This window comes from Rhinolophus ferrumequinum, chromosome 16 (assembly GCF_004115265.2).
Source record: "Rhinolophus ferrumequinum isolate MPI-CBG mRhiFer1 chromosome 16, mRhiFer1_v1.p, whole genome shotgun sequence".
Taxonomy (NCBI): Eukaryota; Metazoa; Chordata; class Mammalia; order Chiroptera; family Rhinolophidae; genus Rhinolophus; species Rhinolophus ferrumequinum.
In genome coordinates, this window is record NC_046299.1 from 66,811,153 (window position 1) to 66,823,562 (window position 12,410).

The 12,410-nt window shown below is 58.1% G+C and overlaps 1 protein-coding gene across 1 annotated transcript in view; it reads left to right on the forward strand.

Annotated features, from left to right (window-relative positions):
• Positions 1 to 1,271: 1,271 nt before the first annotated feature.
• Positions 1,272 to 12,410, forward strand: part of RASGEF1A (RasGEF domain family member 1A) — a 98,273-nt gene continuing 87,134 nt past the window's right edge. Inside the window, exon 1 of the mRNA XM_033131340.1 lies at positions 1,272 to 1,390. The gene's annotated coding sequence lies outside the window, so the exon portion shown is untranslated. The remainder of the gene's footprint in view (positions 1,391 to 12,410) is intronic.

The window sequence follows — 12,410 nt, forward strand, 5'->3', positions numbered from 1 at the left end:
CCTCCTGGAATCTCACTCTTTGCCACACTCTCACTCATTTCCACAGCACTCTGGCCTCCTCATTATTGTTTGCACATGCCCAAGGCATACTCCCACCTCAGGGCCTTTGCACTCACTGTTCCCTTTGCCTCAAATGTTCATTCTTCAGATTCAGCATGGCTTGCGTCAGTCAGATTTTTGTGCAAATGTCACTCTTTCAGTAGACTTCCCTGACCACCCAAAATAAAAAAACTGACTCCACAAATTGCACTCCCTATCCCCTCTTCCTGCCATGCTTTTCTCCAGAGCATCTGTATCATTTGATATATGAAATATTTTCTTGTGCTTTTATCGCCTCCTTCCTACAAGAATGTAAACTTCAGCCAGACAGGGACCTTCACACCAATATCCCAGCACCCAGAATGGCCTTCAATGAACCTGTGCTGAATGAATAAGAAAGGTCCTCAGTCTCTCCAAGAGGTGCTATGGGGCACCTCCTCATTCTTCCACCCCGACCCCTCCACCCTGTGGACTTGCAGACCTGTTCCACATTCACCTGAGTTCTGATTGCCTCCAAGGGTCACTCCCAATCTCCAAAGTTGTCACCAGAGAACAGGGACTCCCTTCAGAGAGACAGGAGGCTCCACTGGGGGCTAGAACACCTGGATCCTCCTCCTAGTGCTTTTGGAAAAATTGTGACTATGGAATCTCTCAAGGTGATTTTGGACCCTAGCTCTGACACTTACCAGCTCTGAGATCCTGCAGGGTCACTTCACTTCCCTGAACAGCTGTTGGCTCATTTGTCGAGTGGGGACAAAAGCAACACCAAACTTACAAGGTGGTTGTGATGATTAAAGGGAATAACCCCAGGGACCAGGGTTTGCCCACGGAAGCGCTGGCTGTCAGGGGCCTCTGATAAAAATTCTGGCAGCTCCTGCGAGTCCCCAAAGGGTCTTTTACACGAGGTGGCCAGAACACCGTTTCAGTTGTCTGTTGCCTTGTCCTTTTAATAAAAGCTTCGCCTGCTCTCTCCCAGCGCCCTCTCTTTGCTGCCCATCTCCGACCCCGCCCCACGTCCTGGCTACGCGCTCTACCTCTCCTGGCACATCGGTCCCACATTTCTCTCTCCTGGCGCCCGCCCCACACCCTCGCCCCGCACCCGCCAGTTCCCCACGCTCTCGAGCCCGCCCGCTTCTGGCCCGCTCGGTGCCCCCTCCGCGCTCGCTCGCGCTCCCCCGCGCCAGCTGCGGTGAGATCTGCTCTGCCCGCAGCTGGCGCAGCGCGGGGGCGGCCGCGGGTGGGCGGGTGCCTCGGGCCCGGGTGCCGAGCATGAGCCGCCGCGGGCCGCGCGCTGCTCGGGGCCGGACTGCGGCGCGAGGGCTGCGCGGGAGCTACGCTGGCCCGGACCCAGGTAGGCAGCGGCCGCCCGTCCTTAGTCCCTCGGTCCCTCCCTCCCTCCGGCTGGGCGTCCCCTCCGGTCGCCCGCGCGGGCAGGCGGGGCGTGCGCGGGCCTGGGGTCTCGCTTGGCACGGCCGTCGTGGGGCCGGGGTGTGGGGTCCCGGCGCGGATCTAGGAACGCGCGTGGAGGAGGGCGGGCTGGAGCCCAGCGCCGAGTTGCGGAGAACTCCGCCCGGGTTGGACAGCACCGGGACCCCCAGTTCGGCGCCCCTGCAGGGCACTCGGCAGTCTCGGCCTGGGCGTGGCGGGAGCGCACTCCGCAGGCGGGCGTGGGCACTGGCTGGCAGGTCCGCGGCCCAGACCCGGCGTGGGGGAGGGGGCTGGGGAATATGAGGAAATCGGGGCTGCGCAGTTGGAAGTTTCCATTTGCTTGTCTGCGTGCGTGCTGGGCCCCGCGATGGCATTTCACGCCCTTGCTGTTTGGCGAGTAATTGGGGGTGAGCTCAGTCAGCATTTGAGGGGAGACGGCATGGCCAAGGCGAGATGGCCTTCTCTGCACCGTGGGCAGGGGTCATTTGAAGGACCGTGCTCTCTTTGCCCCAGGCCTTGCAGGGAGCAGGACCTGGGGCAGGTGCAGCTCGTTCTGGTAGCTGTGTGTGATGGGGGAGGGGCTCCTGGTGTCTAGGGAGTGACACTCAGCAGTAGCTTGTCCCCTGCTTCTAAGAGCTGCAGCTGGTGGATATTTACTTGGAGGCCAGCTGCCTCCAGGGAGCCCCTTGGGAGCTGAGATGTGGTGGTGGTTGGGGCTCGCACCTTCCCTGCTTAAAGCTGGGGGTCCCATTTGGTTCACCTTCCCCACTGCTGTCATTCTTCTCCCACTCTCTGGAGCAAGGAAAGGGCCCAGATGGCCACCTGCCCCATGAGCTCAGGACATACAGTCAGGTTAGCCTGCAGGAAAACCACACAGAGGCGGTGGCCTGCTCTGCCCCTCAAGGGTCTCCCACCTCCCTGTGGACAGGCTTGACCAGCCCAGCCTGAGTCCAGGCTCTTCCCTGCCCAGATAGGAGGCCTAGAGAGCAAGCAGCAGCTCCCATCTCCAGCAGAGAATTAGGGAGTTGAGAGGCCACAGGTTTTTGACATCTGCAGGCCCCTCCAAGACTGTTTCCCCATCTGTAGGATGACACCATGGTTTCATTGACTTGAGGACATTTCCCCCCTCACATCCAGGGACACTTTGCAGTGGAACCTCAGGACCCCAGCCCAGAATAGGAGGAGGGGATCTCTAATGGGAGGAAGTGGAGGACCTTGGCTCGGGTGGGTTCTCTGCCCCTCCAGCTTTTCTTTGTTCTTAGGGACATGGGTCATAGTGACCCAGCAGCCTAGGCAGGAGTGGCAGCGGAACCTGCAGACCCTGCCCGAGAAGGGAGTGAGCATGCTGACACCCTCCAGGGCAGCTGTGTACTGTTACACATGGCTCCTGGGTTTGAGAGCACAGCAGGTGTCCCCAGGTATGCCAATGGGACCTGAAAGCCAGCCAGCAAGTTTGTTTTTCTCCAACTGCCAGCCTGATGGCTCCCTTCCACCTGGTAAATTGTGGAAATGGAACAGTTCACACAGAGCAGAGAGCTTTTTGGCGTAACTTAGCAACCGAAGGCAGAGGTGGAGGAGGGAGAAATGCCAGCACCACCAGCATTTGTGCGGGACAGGCCTGAGCAAGACCAGGTGCTGGTGGGCCCAGGCTGAGTGGGTAAGGTCCCTAGCACAAGTGGCCCACCACTCTGTCCCCTGGCCTTCCAGAGGAGAGCACGCTGGATGCTCAGGTGTGGCCTGAGAGCCCCTGAGCTCACCTGCCTCCCCGGTAGAATAATGAGCCAAATGAGCAGGATTGGAATAGCTTTGGTTGACTGTTGGGTTTTAGCCACAGAACCCTATTCTCAAGACATACATGTCACAGAAGCCAAATTTGTCAAATAGGTCAAGTGAAGCTGCAGGGCTAGGAGTGGGACCTTTGAGATCCAAACGCCCTGGGGGTGGGGGGTGTGGCTGGTATTGGGTGTTCACTCAGCATGACCCTCTCCCAGAAGAGGGCCCCCTGGCCTCCCCACAAGGCCTGCTAGGGGTGAGCCAGGGCCATGGTGGAAGGACAGAGATGCAGATCAGGGCCTGTCCAGGTGGTTGTGACTCAGTGTCGCTCCCAGGCATGGCCCACCCCTCCTCTGCACCTGCTGGGACTCCTCCTCCCTCCCTCTGCCCTCCTGAGGCCATCTGCTGCAGCCCTGGGTTCTTGGGCTGGTTTCCTCTCAGAGCTGACATCTGTATCCAACCCTCCCACCCACTCCAGGCTGTCACTCAGGTTCCTTTGCCTTCCAGTGCCCACCACCATCCCATGAATGTTTTCTTAGCAACATTTTTTCCAAGCAGAGTCTGAGGAGGCAGGGGTGGGAGGGAGGTGTCATGCAGGGACTCTGGTCCCGCTCCCTGCACCAGAACGCAGGATGTGGCTAGGCCAAAAAGGAACACCAATGGAGCCCTAGATACGGGAGTCATACCACTATAGTCTCGCTGGCAGCCGGGTTGGAGACACAGGAAGCAGGAGCCACACAATCGGCAATCCGCCATCGGCTTTTCTGCCAACCAACCCCTTGCTAACCGCAATGTGTTCTTGCTAGCTCAGCCACGGCAGTTACATTAGTGGCCAATGGCTAACTGGTTACAGCTGAAGGCCAACTAGTCACAGCTGACGGCCATCTACTACCCGAACCAGCGCCTTTCCACATGAGGCCAAGAGCCTGAAAACTGCTCTCTGGGACTCTGTCCCCACAGAGGCCATCATCATCGGTGCTCAGGTGGCATGGCAGGGCAGCTGCCATCGGGAAGGGCCTCTGACACCCACTGGTCACATGTCGGGAGCTGAGGAGGACACTCTGCCCTCTTTGCAGAATTCATGCCTTTCTCACCGCTTCCTGGACACACAGGGCTGTGGGTATGTGTGTATGTGTCAGAGAGTGAATGCAAAGGGTGCCCTGCCCTAGCCTCTTTGGATCCATTCAGAATGTCTGCACTGGGGACACCAGGAAGTGCTGGAGCTGGGTTGGGAAGGTCAGCAGAGGTCAGCCTGGCAGTGGCGTGGCAGGAGCAGTGGAAGGGAAAGCTCCACCATGTCCTGGCCCACTCAGAATGCAGGAAGGATGGGGCCAGGGTGGAGGAGGCTCCCTGGGGCAGAGAGGGCTTTGGGACCCTGCTTGGGGGATGGTCGTAGTCCCTGAGAAGAGAGCTTGGAGAGGTGCCCACACAGATCCTACCAGGGCCAGGGTACGTGGAGGTGAGAGTGCTGCCTGCTGCTGTCCCTACCTGAAGTTGGACAGTGTGGTGGTGTCAGGGCTCAGGGTGCTCTTGTCTGCAAAGCATTTCCTGAGAACCACATGGGTGCCTTTTAGCATGTTTTGGGGCAGCGCCAGTGGTCCTGCCCAGGAAGCTTCTCCGCACCTCACCTGCATGACAGGGAAGCTCGTCAGAGTCAGTGCGCTGGGGCCGGGATGTGGACACAGCACAGGAGAAAAGACTCGTGTCCTCCTCCCCACTGTAAGCACCACAGAGGGCCGGGGACAGGCTGGGCCTGTGCTGCCCAGGGTGGTGGCAGGAGCCGTGTCCCTTCTGGCTGAGAGGTGATTTCAGGGAGCAGTGGGTGAGTGTGAGCTCAAGGAGGGGCCCTAGGCTGGGCCTCAGTGGGTCTCCCCGACTCTTCAGAGGAGAGCTCCCCATTTCTCCTGTGAGACACACATGGTGAGCCCCTGAGGCAGGGAGCCAACCCTGGGGGCTCAGCATTGGGCACTCAGGGCACATTGTTCCACTTGTCCAGCTCCTGCATCACCTCCTCTTAGGTGGTGTTGCTGCCCTACTTGACAGGTGATGGACTCAGAGGTGAAGTTACTGCATACAGCTTCTCCCAGCTTTAACACAACAAACCTTTTCCAGCTGTCTCCCTTTCCACTATTTCCTGCCCTTCTCTCCTCCCCTGCACAGGCAGACTCTGAAGCATGTTCTCTGCTTGCTCACTCCACATCCTCACCTCCCACTCCCTCCCTCCCACTCCAATCTGCTGCACCTCACCCCTTTCGCTCCCGGGAAATGGTCTTCAGAGGCCTGTGGGTGTTTTTGGCCCCACAGGCGTTCACTGGCCCTGCTCCCAGGCATTTGTGGCCTGGGCTCCGCAGGCCCATTGGAGGCCCATCTCCTCTGGCCTCCTGCAGACCCTCCTGCAGGCTTGCTCTTCTTTCCTGGGGCCCTTAGTGTCGCCATTTCTCAGTACCTGCACCTGCACCCTCTCCCCCCAGCCACCGCTTCTGTGCCCTCCTTGGTGCAGATCCCATCCCACTCGTATCAGCCCAGCCTGTCCTCTGGGCTCTGTTAGCATTTGAGCCAGCACCTGCTGGACACCTCCCAGGTGACCACACACAGCCTGTCCACTGTCATCGCTCCCAGAACCGCTTCTGCCTTCGGCTCCCCATCTGAGCAGGTGGACAGCTGGGGTCTCCCTTGTGCCTCTGCCAGGACTAAGTTGTTAGCCAGTCTGGCCCACCACCGCAGCCCTCTCTTCTACCCCCTCCACCTGTCCCTCCGCTGGCCTGCAATCCCTTCCCACACCTTTTTAACCTTCTCTTTGGGAAGATTCTCCCCCCTCCCCACCTAGTCAGCTCCCAGCCTTCCTGGGGGTGCCTTCCTGCATGGCATGTTGTGCTGGGTGCCCTGGGCCCCTGCTGTGCGCTGCCCCTGTGTAACTCAGCCTGTGACCCCTTGGAGTCTCGTGTACACCTGGCCTGTTGGCCCCAGTTGGATTCTCAGCTCAGAGTTGGTGGCTACACTGGTAGACTCAGCAAACATCACGAGATGTGTGTGAAAGTCTGTGAGCAACTGTGCGTGGTAGGACAGAGAGGTACAAATTTGTGTGTGGGAATGAATGCGGGCGTGGGAGAGGAGGTGGAGGCCAGGGGAGGGAGTGGGGGAGGGCGTGCCTGGCCTGGGCATTGCTGTCCCCCTTCAGGGAGAGGAGAGAGGAGTGGACCCACAAGCTCTGGGACAGGCAGTTGGGGGTCTCTGGGGTAGACCTGTTCAGGAAGGAGTAGTGGGGGTGGGGCTGGGAGGCCAGGCTCCTGCCTGTTGTCACCACCCCTTCCGTCTATCCAAGTGTCACCCTCAGACTCTACCTTGAAAAGAGTTCTCCCTGGATCTGGTTGCCATGGCAACACTGTTAACAAAGAGTAGCGTCTGTGGAGGAGGCTGGCTCACCCAGAAGCTGAGGGGGCTGGGAGAGGGCGTTCCTTCTGACAGGTTTATTAGCAGAGCTGTTTCTCTCCCCCACCAAGGCGGCTCATCGCATGGGCCCCTCTCCCAACCCTGTTTGCGGTGAGGCTCTCTGGAACTCTGGTTCCCAGACCCTCCTGATGTCAATGTCACAAAGCCTCAATTCCGTCTGGGTGCGGCCTGCATCCCAGCCCCAGCCGCGTCACCAGGGCAGGCTCAGGGAGGCCTCCAACTTGGAGTGTGTGGGCATGTGACCAGCCCTGGCACCGGCACTTCCCAGGGTGAGGAGCCCCATTTTGTCACTGTAGAAACCCAGCTCAGAGGCCCAGACTCCTCCTGCCTAAACGTCCCTGGAGACTGGTTCTGTGCCTAAGCCCCTCCGCCGTGAACTCTGAACAAGCCCTCTCTGGGTTCTGTGCATCCTCTGAGCCTATAGTCTTGGTTAAATGAGGTAATGACATGCAGCCCTAGGTGAGAGCCTGGAGCTCAGCAGCTCTGGCCATGCTGACTGTGTAGGGTTGGCCCTGGTTGCTGGGACCCAGGTTTCTGCCCTCAGAGATAAGGGACTGTCACGCGGGAGACCCTGCTGGCTGAGCCATTTATCACGCGGGGCGGCCTGCGGGGTCTCTGCTCCCGCTCCCCACATAAGAACACAGGATACGGTGAGGCCAAAAAGGAACACCCACGGAGCCATAGGTAGGGGAGTCATACCACTATACTGTCACTGGCGGCTGGGTTGGAGACACAGGAAGCAGAAGCAACACAATTCTCAACCCTCACTGCGCCGCTTGCAGGCTCAGCCCCCGTCTTCTTGCTAGCCCCCTTTTTTGCTAGCGTAGCCACGGCAGTTATATTAGTGGCCAATGGCTCACTGGTTACAGCTGACGGCCAACTAGCCACAGCTGATGGCCATTTGATCACAGTCGATGGCCATTTACTACCTGAGCCAGCACCTTTCTACGTGAGGCCGAGAGCCTGGAAACTGCTTTTTGGGGCTCTGTCCCCACAGGGACAGAAGGAAGGTAGGAGGCTGGGCTTGTGGACAGGGGAGATTAGGGGGTTAAGGTTTGATGGATTCAGATTGGATGGGGTTGGAGGCTCACACAGGAGCTTGTGGGGTTCCTAGGGGAGCCTCAGTGGCTTTCGTGAGTTAATCACTCAGAGCAGGCAGGCAACTGAGTCAGTCATTCATTTTATCGTTGTTGTTAGTAGTGGGTGGCCCCTGCTGGACTGATGAAGCCAGATGCAGAACAGCAGCTCCTGAAGGCCACCCTCAGGAGAGCCCATGTCCTGTCCACACTGCCCGTGGCGAGCCAGGGCCCTTCCTGCTCCTTCCCACCACATGCCCCGTGCCCCTCCCTTCTCTGGCCTGGGAGCCCAGCTCACCCCCAGCAGGGCGAGTGTGTCTGATGGCCTCTGTGTGACAGCTTGCTGCTGTGGGTGACCTTTGGGCACCGGGGCCCTGGGTTGCTCACTGCTGGGTCAGCAAAGTGAGGGTTTTCAAGGACTTAGTGCGTAGGGTTGACAATGAGCAGGGTTGTCAAGGGTTTGAGCTATTCCTCTGTGAAAGGCCAGAGCAGCTAGAATCACTTCCACAAGTGGGCATCCTGCTTAGGGCAGGGCCTGGAGGGGAACCACCCACAACATGTGGGCACCACTGGGACCACGCCCCCAGCAGCCACGGAGCTGGAGCTCTGCTGGCAAGCCAGACACCGCAATCAGGAGGGCGGCTTTCATGAAAATTCCCTGCAGACAAGTTGTAGAAACACCTGAGGGTATATCAAAGAAACACTGATTCAGACCATGTTTTCTGTCCACAATGCAGTTATGATAGAAATTAATAACAAAACAGTTCTAAGAATTCTGATATTTGGAAAAGTTGAAACACATATATATTCACTTGATCAAAGAAGTCATAATGGATATTAGATGATAATGGAATTAAATGATAAAAACATAATGAGGGATACTTGTAGGACACAGCCATAGTGGCACTGCAAATGTGTCACCGGCTGGTCCTGTCTGGAGAACCCAGTTCCTTGAGGAGGCCATGTCCAGGTGCCTCCTCCTTGACCCTACGATGGGAAAACGGGCATCTTGGAAAGGCATGAGAAGCAGGGAGCTGCAGCTAGACTTCAGAGGACTGCAGGGGTTCCTGAGGGAGGGCTGGAATTCCCTGTCTTTCCCTTGCAGTCAGGCCAGGTCAGGTCTGGGGGAGACCGGAGGAGTTAAAGCATGCTCTCGGGTCCAGGGGGCCACCAGGGGCAGCCCCACGGTATAGCTATTCCCAGTCCTGAGGGAAGGAAGCCAGGATGTTGGGAGGTTGGGCTGTTTATGTGAGGAGACTGGGGGCACTGTTAGAGGGAGAAAAGGGGAGAGATTTCCATCAAAGGATTAATGCCAGGAAAGGCTCAAGGTGGCAGTGGAGAGAGGAAGGAAAGGCAGGCAGTGTGGTAGTGGCCAGAGCCCTGGGACAACGTTGTCCCTGCTGGGGATATTGGTATGCTGGGCGTGTGCAAGTGTGTGTATGTGTATGCACATATGTGTGTGTGCGTACGTGTGTGTGTATGTACTTTCACCTGCAAGCACTAGGGAGGGATACCTGACCAGCCCTCTGTCCCAAAGGCTCTGCTGGGTGTTTCACTAAGACCTGACTTAGTGCTCCAAACCTTTTTTGTTAATGCTGGCCTCCTTATACCAATTTTGCTGATGAGCTTTCTGGGTTTAGAGGGAAGGGCAGGGGTACAATTTAAACCCAGGTCTTTTCTCTCTGCCAAGGAGCACTTTGGAGAGTGAGTCCTGTGCTTCTTTGGTGCCTCCCTTGATTTTCCTGTGTCCTTCCTTTGCCCCTTTGCCATGTCTAGGCCCTGAGCTGGCTCTTTTCTTGGCCTTTCCTGCCTTTGACCGTGACCCTCCCCTGTCCCCGGGGCTTCACTGTACTCACATTTGCACCTCAGGCCTCAATTTGGACGAGGCTCCCAGCAAGAAGCTTCTCCTCTGCAAGCACCAGGGACTTATAATGGCAGCATTGGCGTGGCTTGTGTGTCAGGTGCTCCTCTAAGTGCTATACCTGCGTCTACTCATGTCATCCACATCTTTGAAAGGCATGGCTTAGGGCACAGAGCCTGAGATGAGGATTCTGATGCAAGAGGTGTAGAGGGTGTGCTCTCGAGACACCTGGAACTGGGGTGAGCAAGCAGGCAGAAAAGGGGAGGAGGCTGGACAAAAGTACAGTTTCAGGCACTCTCCCCTCAGTCTAAGCCCATGGGGAATGCCAGGGTGTAGGCCACACCACAAGCTTGCTGTAAGGCAGGGCGTGGGCTCTGGTTCCCTGTCCTGGTCAGCTGTAGGTCAGCAGCCCCTCCAGTCGTCTGGAGAAGGTTGCAAGAGTCAGTGGTGCATTGCAGCAGGCTGGCAGCCCTGGGGGACAGGTGCCCCAGGCAAGTAGGAGGGCCTAGGAGTCTGGGTGGGCCCCAGCAGCACTGTTACCACCCTTAGGCAAGAGGCTGCCTGCTTCTCCCATGGTCCCCTAGCGAGCCTGCTTCTAGCCGCTGCATCCAGTGGCCAGGTTCTGAGAGCATTGGCTGCCTTGTTGTGGTATCCTCCCGGGCCAGGTCCGTGTGCATCTGCGCCTTCTGCTCCGTGCTGCTCACTGCTGGGCCCAGGACTGGGTGCTGTGCTGGCACACGAAGGTGCTGTCAGTGGGTTCAGCGAAGGACTGACCGACAGTCATGGTTGTCAGCCTCGGGCTCAGTGGCAGGAGGCTGGCAGGCCAGGGACAGGAGAACCCTAGACTGAGGGCTGTCCAGAGCCCACTGGACTTGTCCAGGCCTGTGAGGACAGTGTGGGGTGAGGAACCTCGCCTGGGCCCGCCCTCCAGCCCCAGCCGCTGTGTCCTCCCCACTCCCAGCTGTCCTGCCCGGGGCTGGTTGACTCCCTGGGATCCCCTTTTGGCCTACAGTGTGGGGCCCATGAGTTCTTCCTGGCTTCTTGCAGCCCAACTCAGGGGTGGTAGCACATGAATTGATCTGAAGAGAGGCGTGGAGAGGCTGAGTCAAGTGGACCGACAGGGAGGGTCCCTGTGCTTGTGTTTGGCACATAGGGACTAGGGCCCTGGCCCATGAGAGTGGCAGGTCCAGAAACCCTGCAGGCGTGGCAGCCTACCCCACACTTGCTGGGCCCCCCCGTGGCTCACTGCGGTCTGCACCACTGGCCTGCCCAAAGCAAGCTGCTCTCCTGCTCAGCGCCGCGCCCTCTCCTATCCTGCTCTCCTTGCCTTCCCTCCACACACTTTGGACTGTTCTTCCTTGTGCTCCCTGGAGGGAGCTCCCTGCTTTAGGGGGTAGGGCAGAAGCCAGAAGCTACTGGTATACTGGAGTCCCTGAGGTACAGGGGCTCCCCTGGGGCTGGACATCACTGAGCTGTGGCATGAAGAGTTTATATAAACTTCAGTGGGGACCAGTTCTGTTCTCTAACTGGATTTATTTCTTTAGATAGGAAATTAAAAACCCGCCCATTTGTGCAGTCCTGACTGGGCACATAAAAGTTTGCAGGGCTGTGGTGAAACATGTATCTAACAGTCCTCGGCCACCAGGCCCCTGAATAACCTTGGGCCCTCCGGGCGGCACCGGGCCACCTGGCCTGAGAGGGCATGGCGCCGGTCCCTTTGGCCCAAGGGGCCCACATGAGCACAGCCTGATGGTGAGTGGACATCAGTGGGCTGGCCAAGCTCCAGAGCACTTTCCTGTGACCCTGGGAAAGGTCACCTCAGTTTGCACAGATCAGCAGCCTCAGCAGAGTTTTCCATGGGGGTCCCAAGGCCTGTTATGCCGCCCTGGACTCGGAGGTTCTGGACGCCAGGGACCTGGGACCCTCTCCTGAGGGCAGGAGTGAGGGCTGGGAGGACAGACTCTGATTCATAGGAGATTACAGAAAGAATTGCTTCTTTTTAACTCAAGGTCACAAGGCCAGGAGGTTGCAGAGTAAGGTTTGGAGCCCAGGTGCAGCCCTCTACCTCCCCAACACAGCACATAATGAGATCAAGATTGGGGTCTAAGCCCCTCCTGCTGAAGCACCTGTGGTCCCATTAGGTAGAGGGAGGTAGTGACTTGTTTGCCTAAACCCACCTGTGCTCATTTCCTCTGGCCATCTTCCCTAGCCTGAGCTCAGTCCAGGCCTCTCTGTGTGACCTATCCTGCACCTAGAGTGGTCACAGCCTTGCTCCCAGGAAACACTGTGCGCTATGGCCTCAGACACTGTGTGGGATCATCTCTGTGACTGTCCCCCTGAGGGCTTATCCCTGTGGAACTGAGGACACTGGGCGCAGGGTTGGCCATGAGGCGAAGCGGGCAGGGCAGGGGTGGAGAGAGCCCTGACCTCACCCCTCCTGCTGCCCCACTCAGGAAAGCTCTTGGTGGAGGCCTCCTTCGCCTTGGGCCTCCTGACAGGGCAGGCTGATTTGGCAGGGTCAGCAGTGGGCGCCCCAGCCCATGAATCCTCAGAGTGAAACAGCCTCGACCTACCTATTCAGATGATGCTGAGTTGAATTAAACTGAACTGTGCCTCCGTTTCCGCTCTTTCAAGGACAGGTTGACTAGAGCAGGGTTTCCAGAGCTGCAGGTCCCTGCGTGGCTGAGGCAGGCAGACCTCTATGAGAGTGTTCCCATACGTGTGCATGTCTATCCCCTGCACAGTCCAGCACCTCTGAATTCGCCAGTGGTAGGTATGGCTTT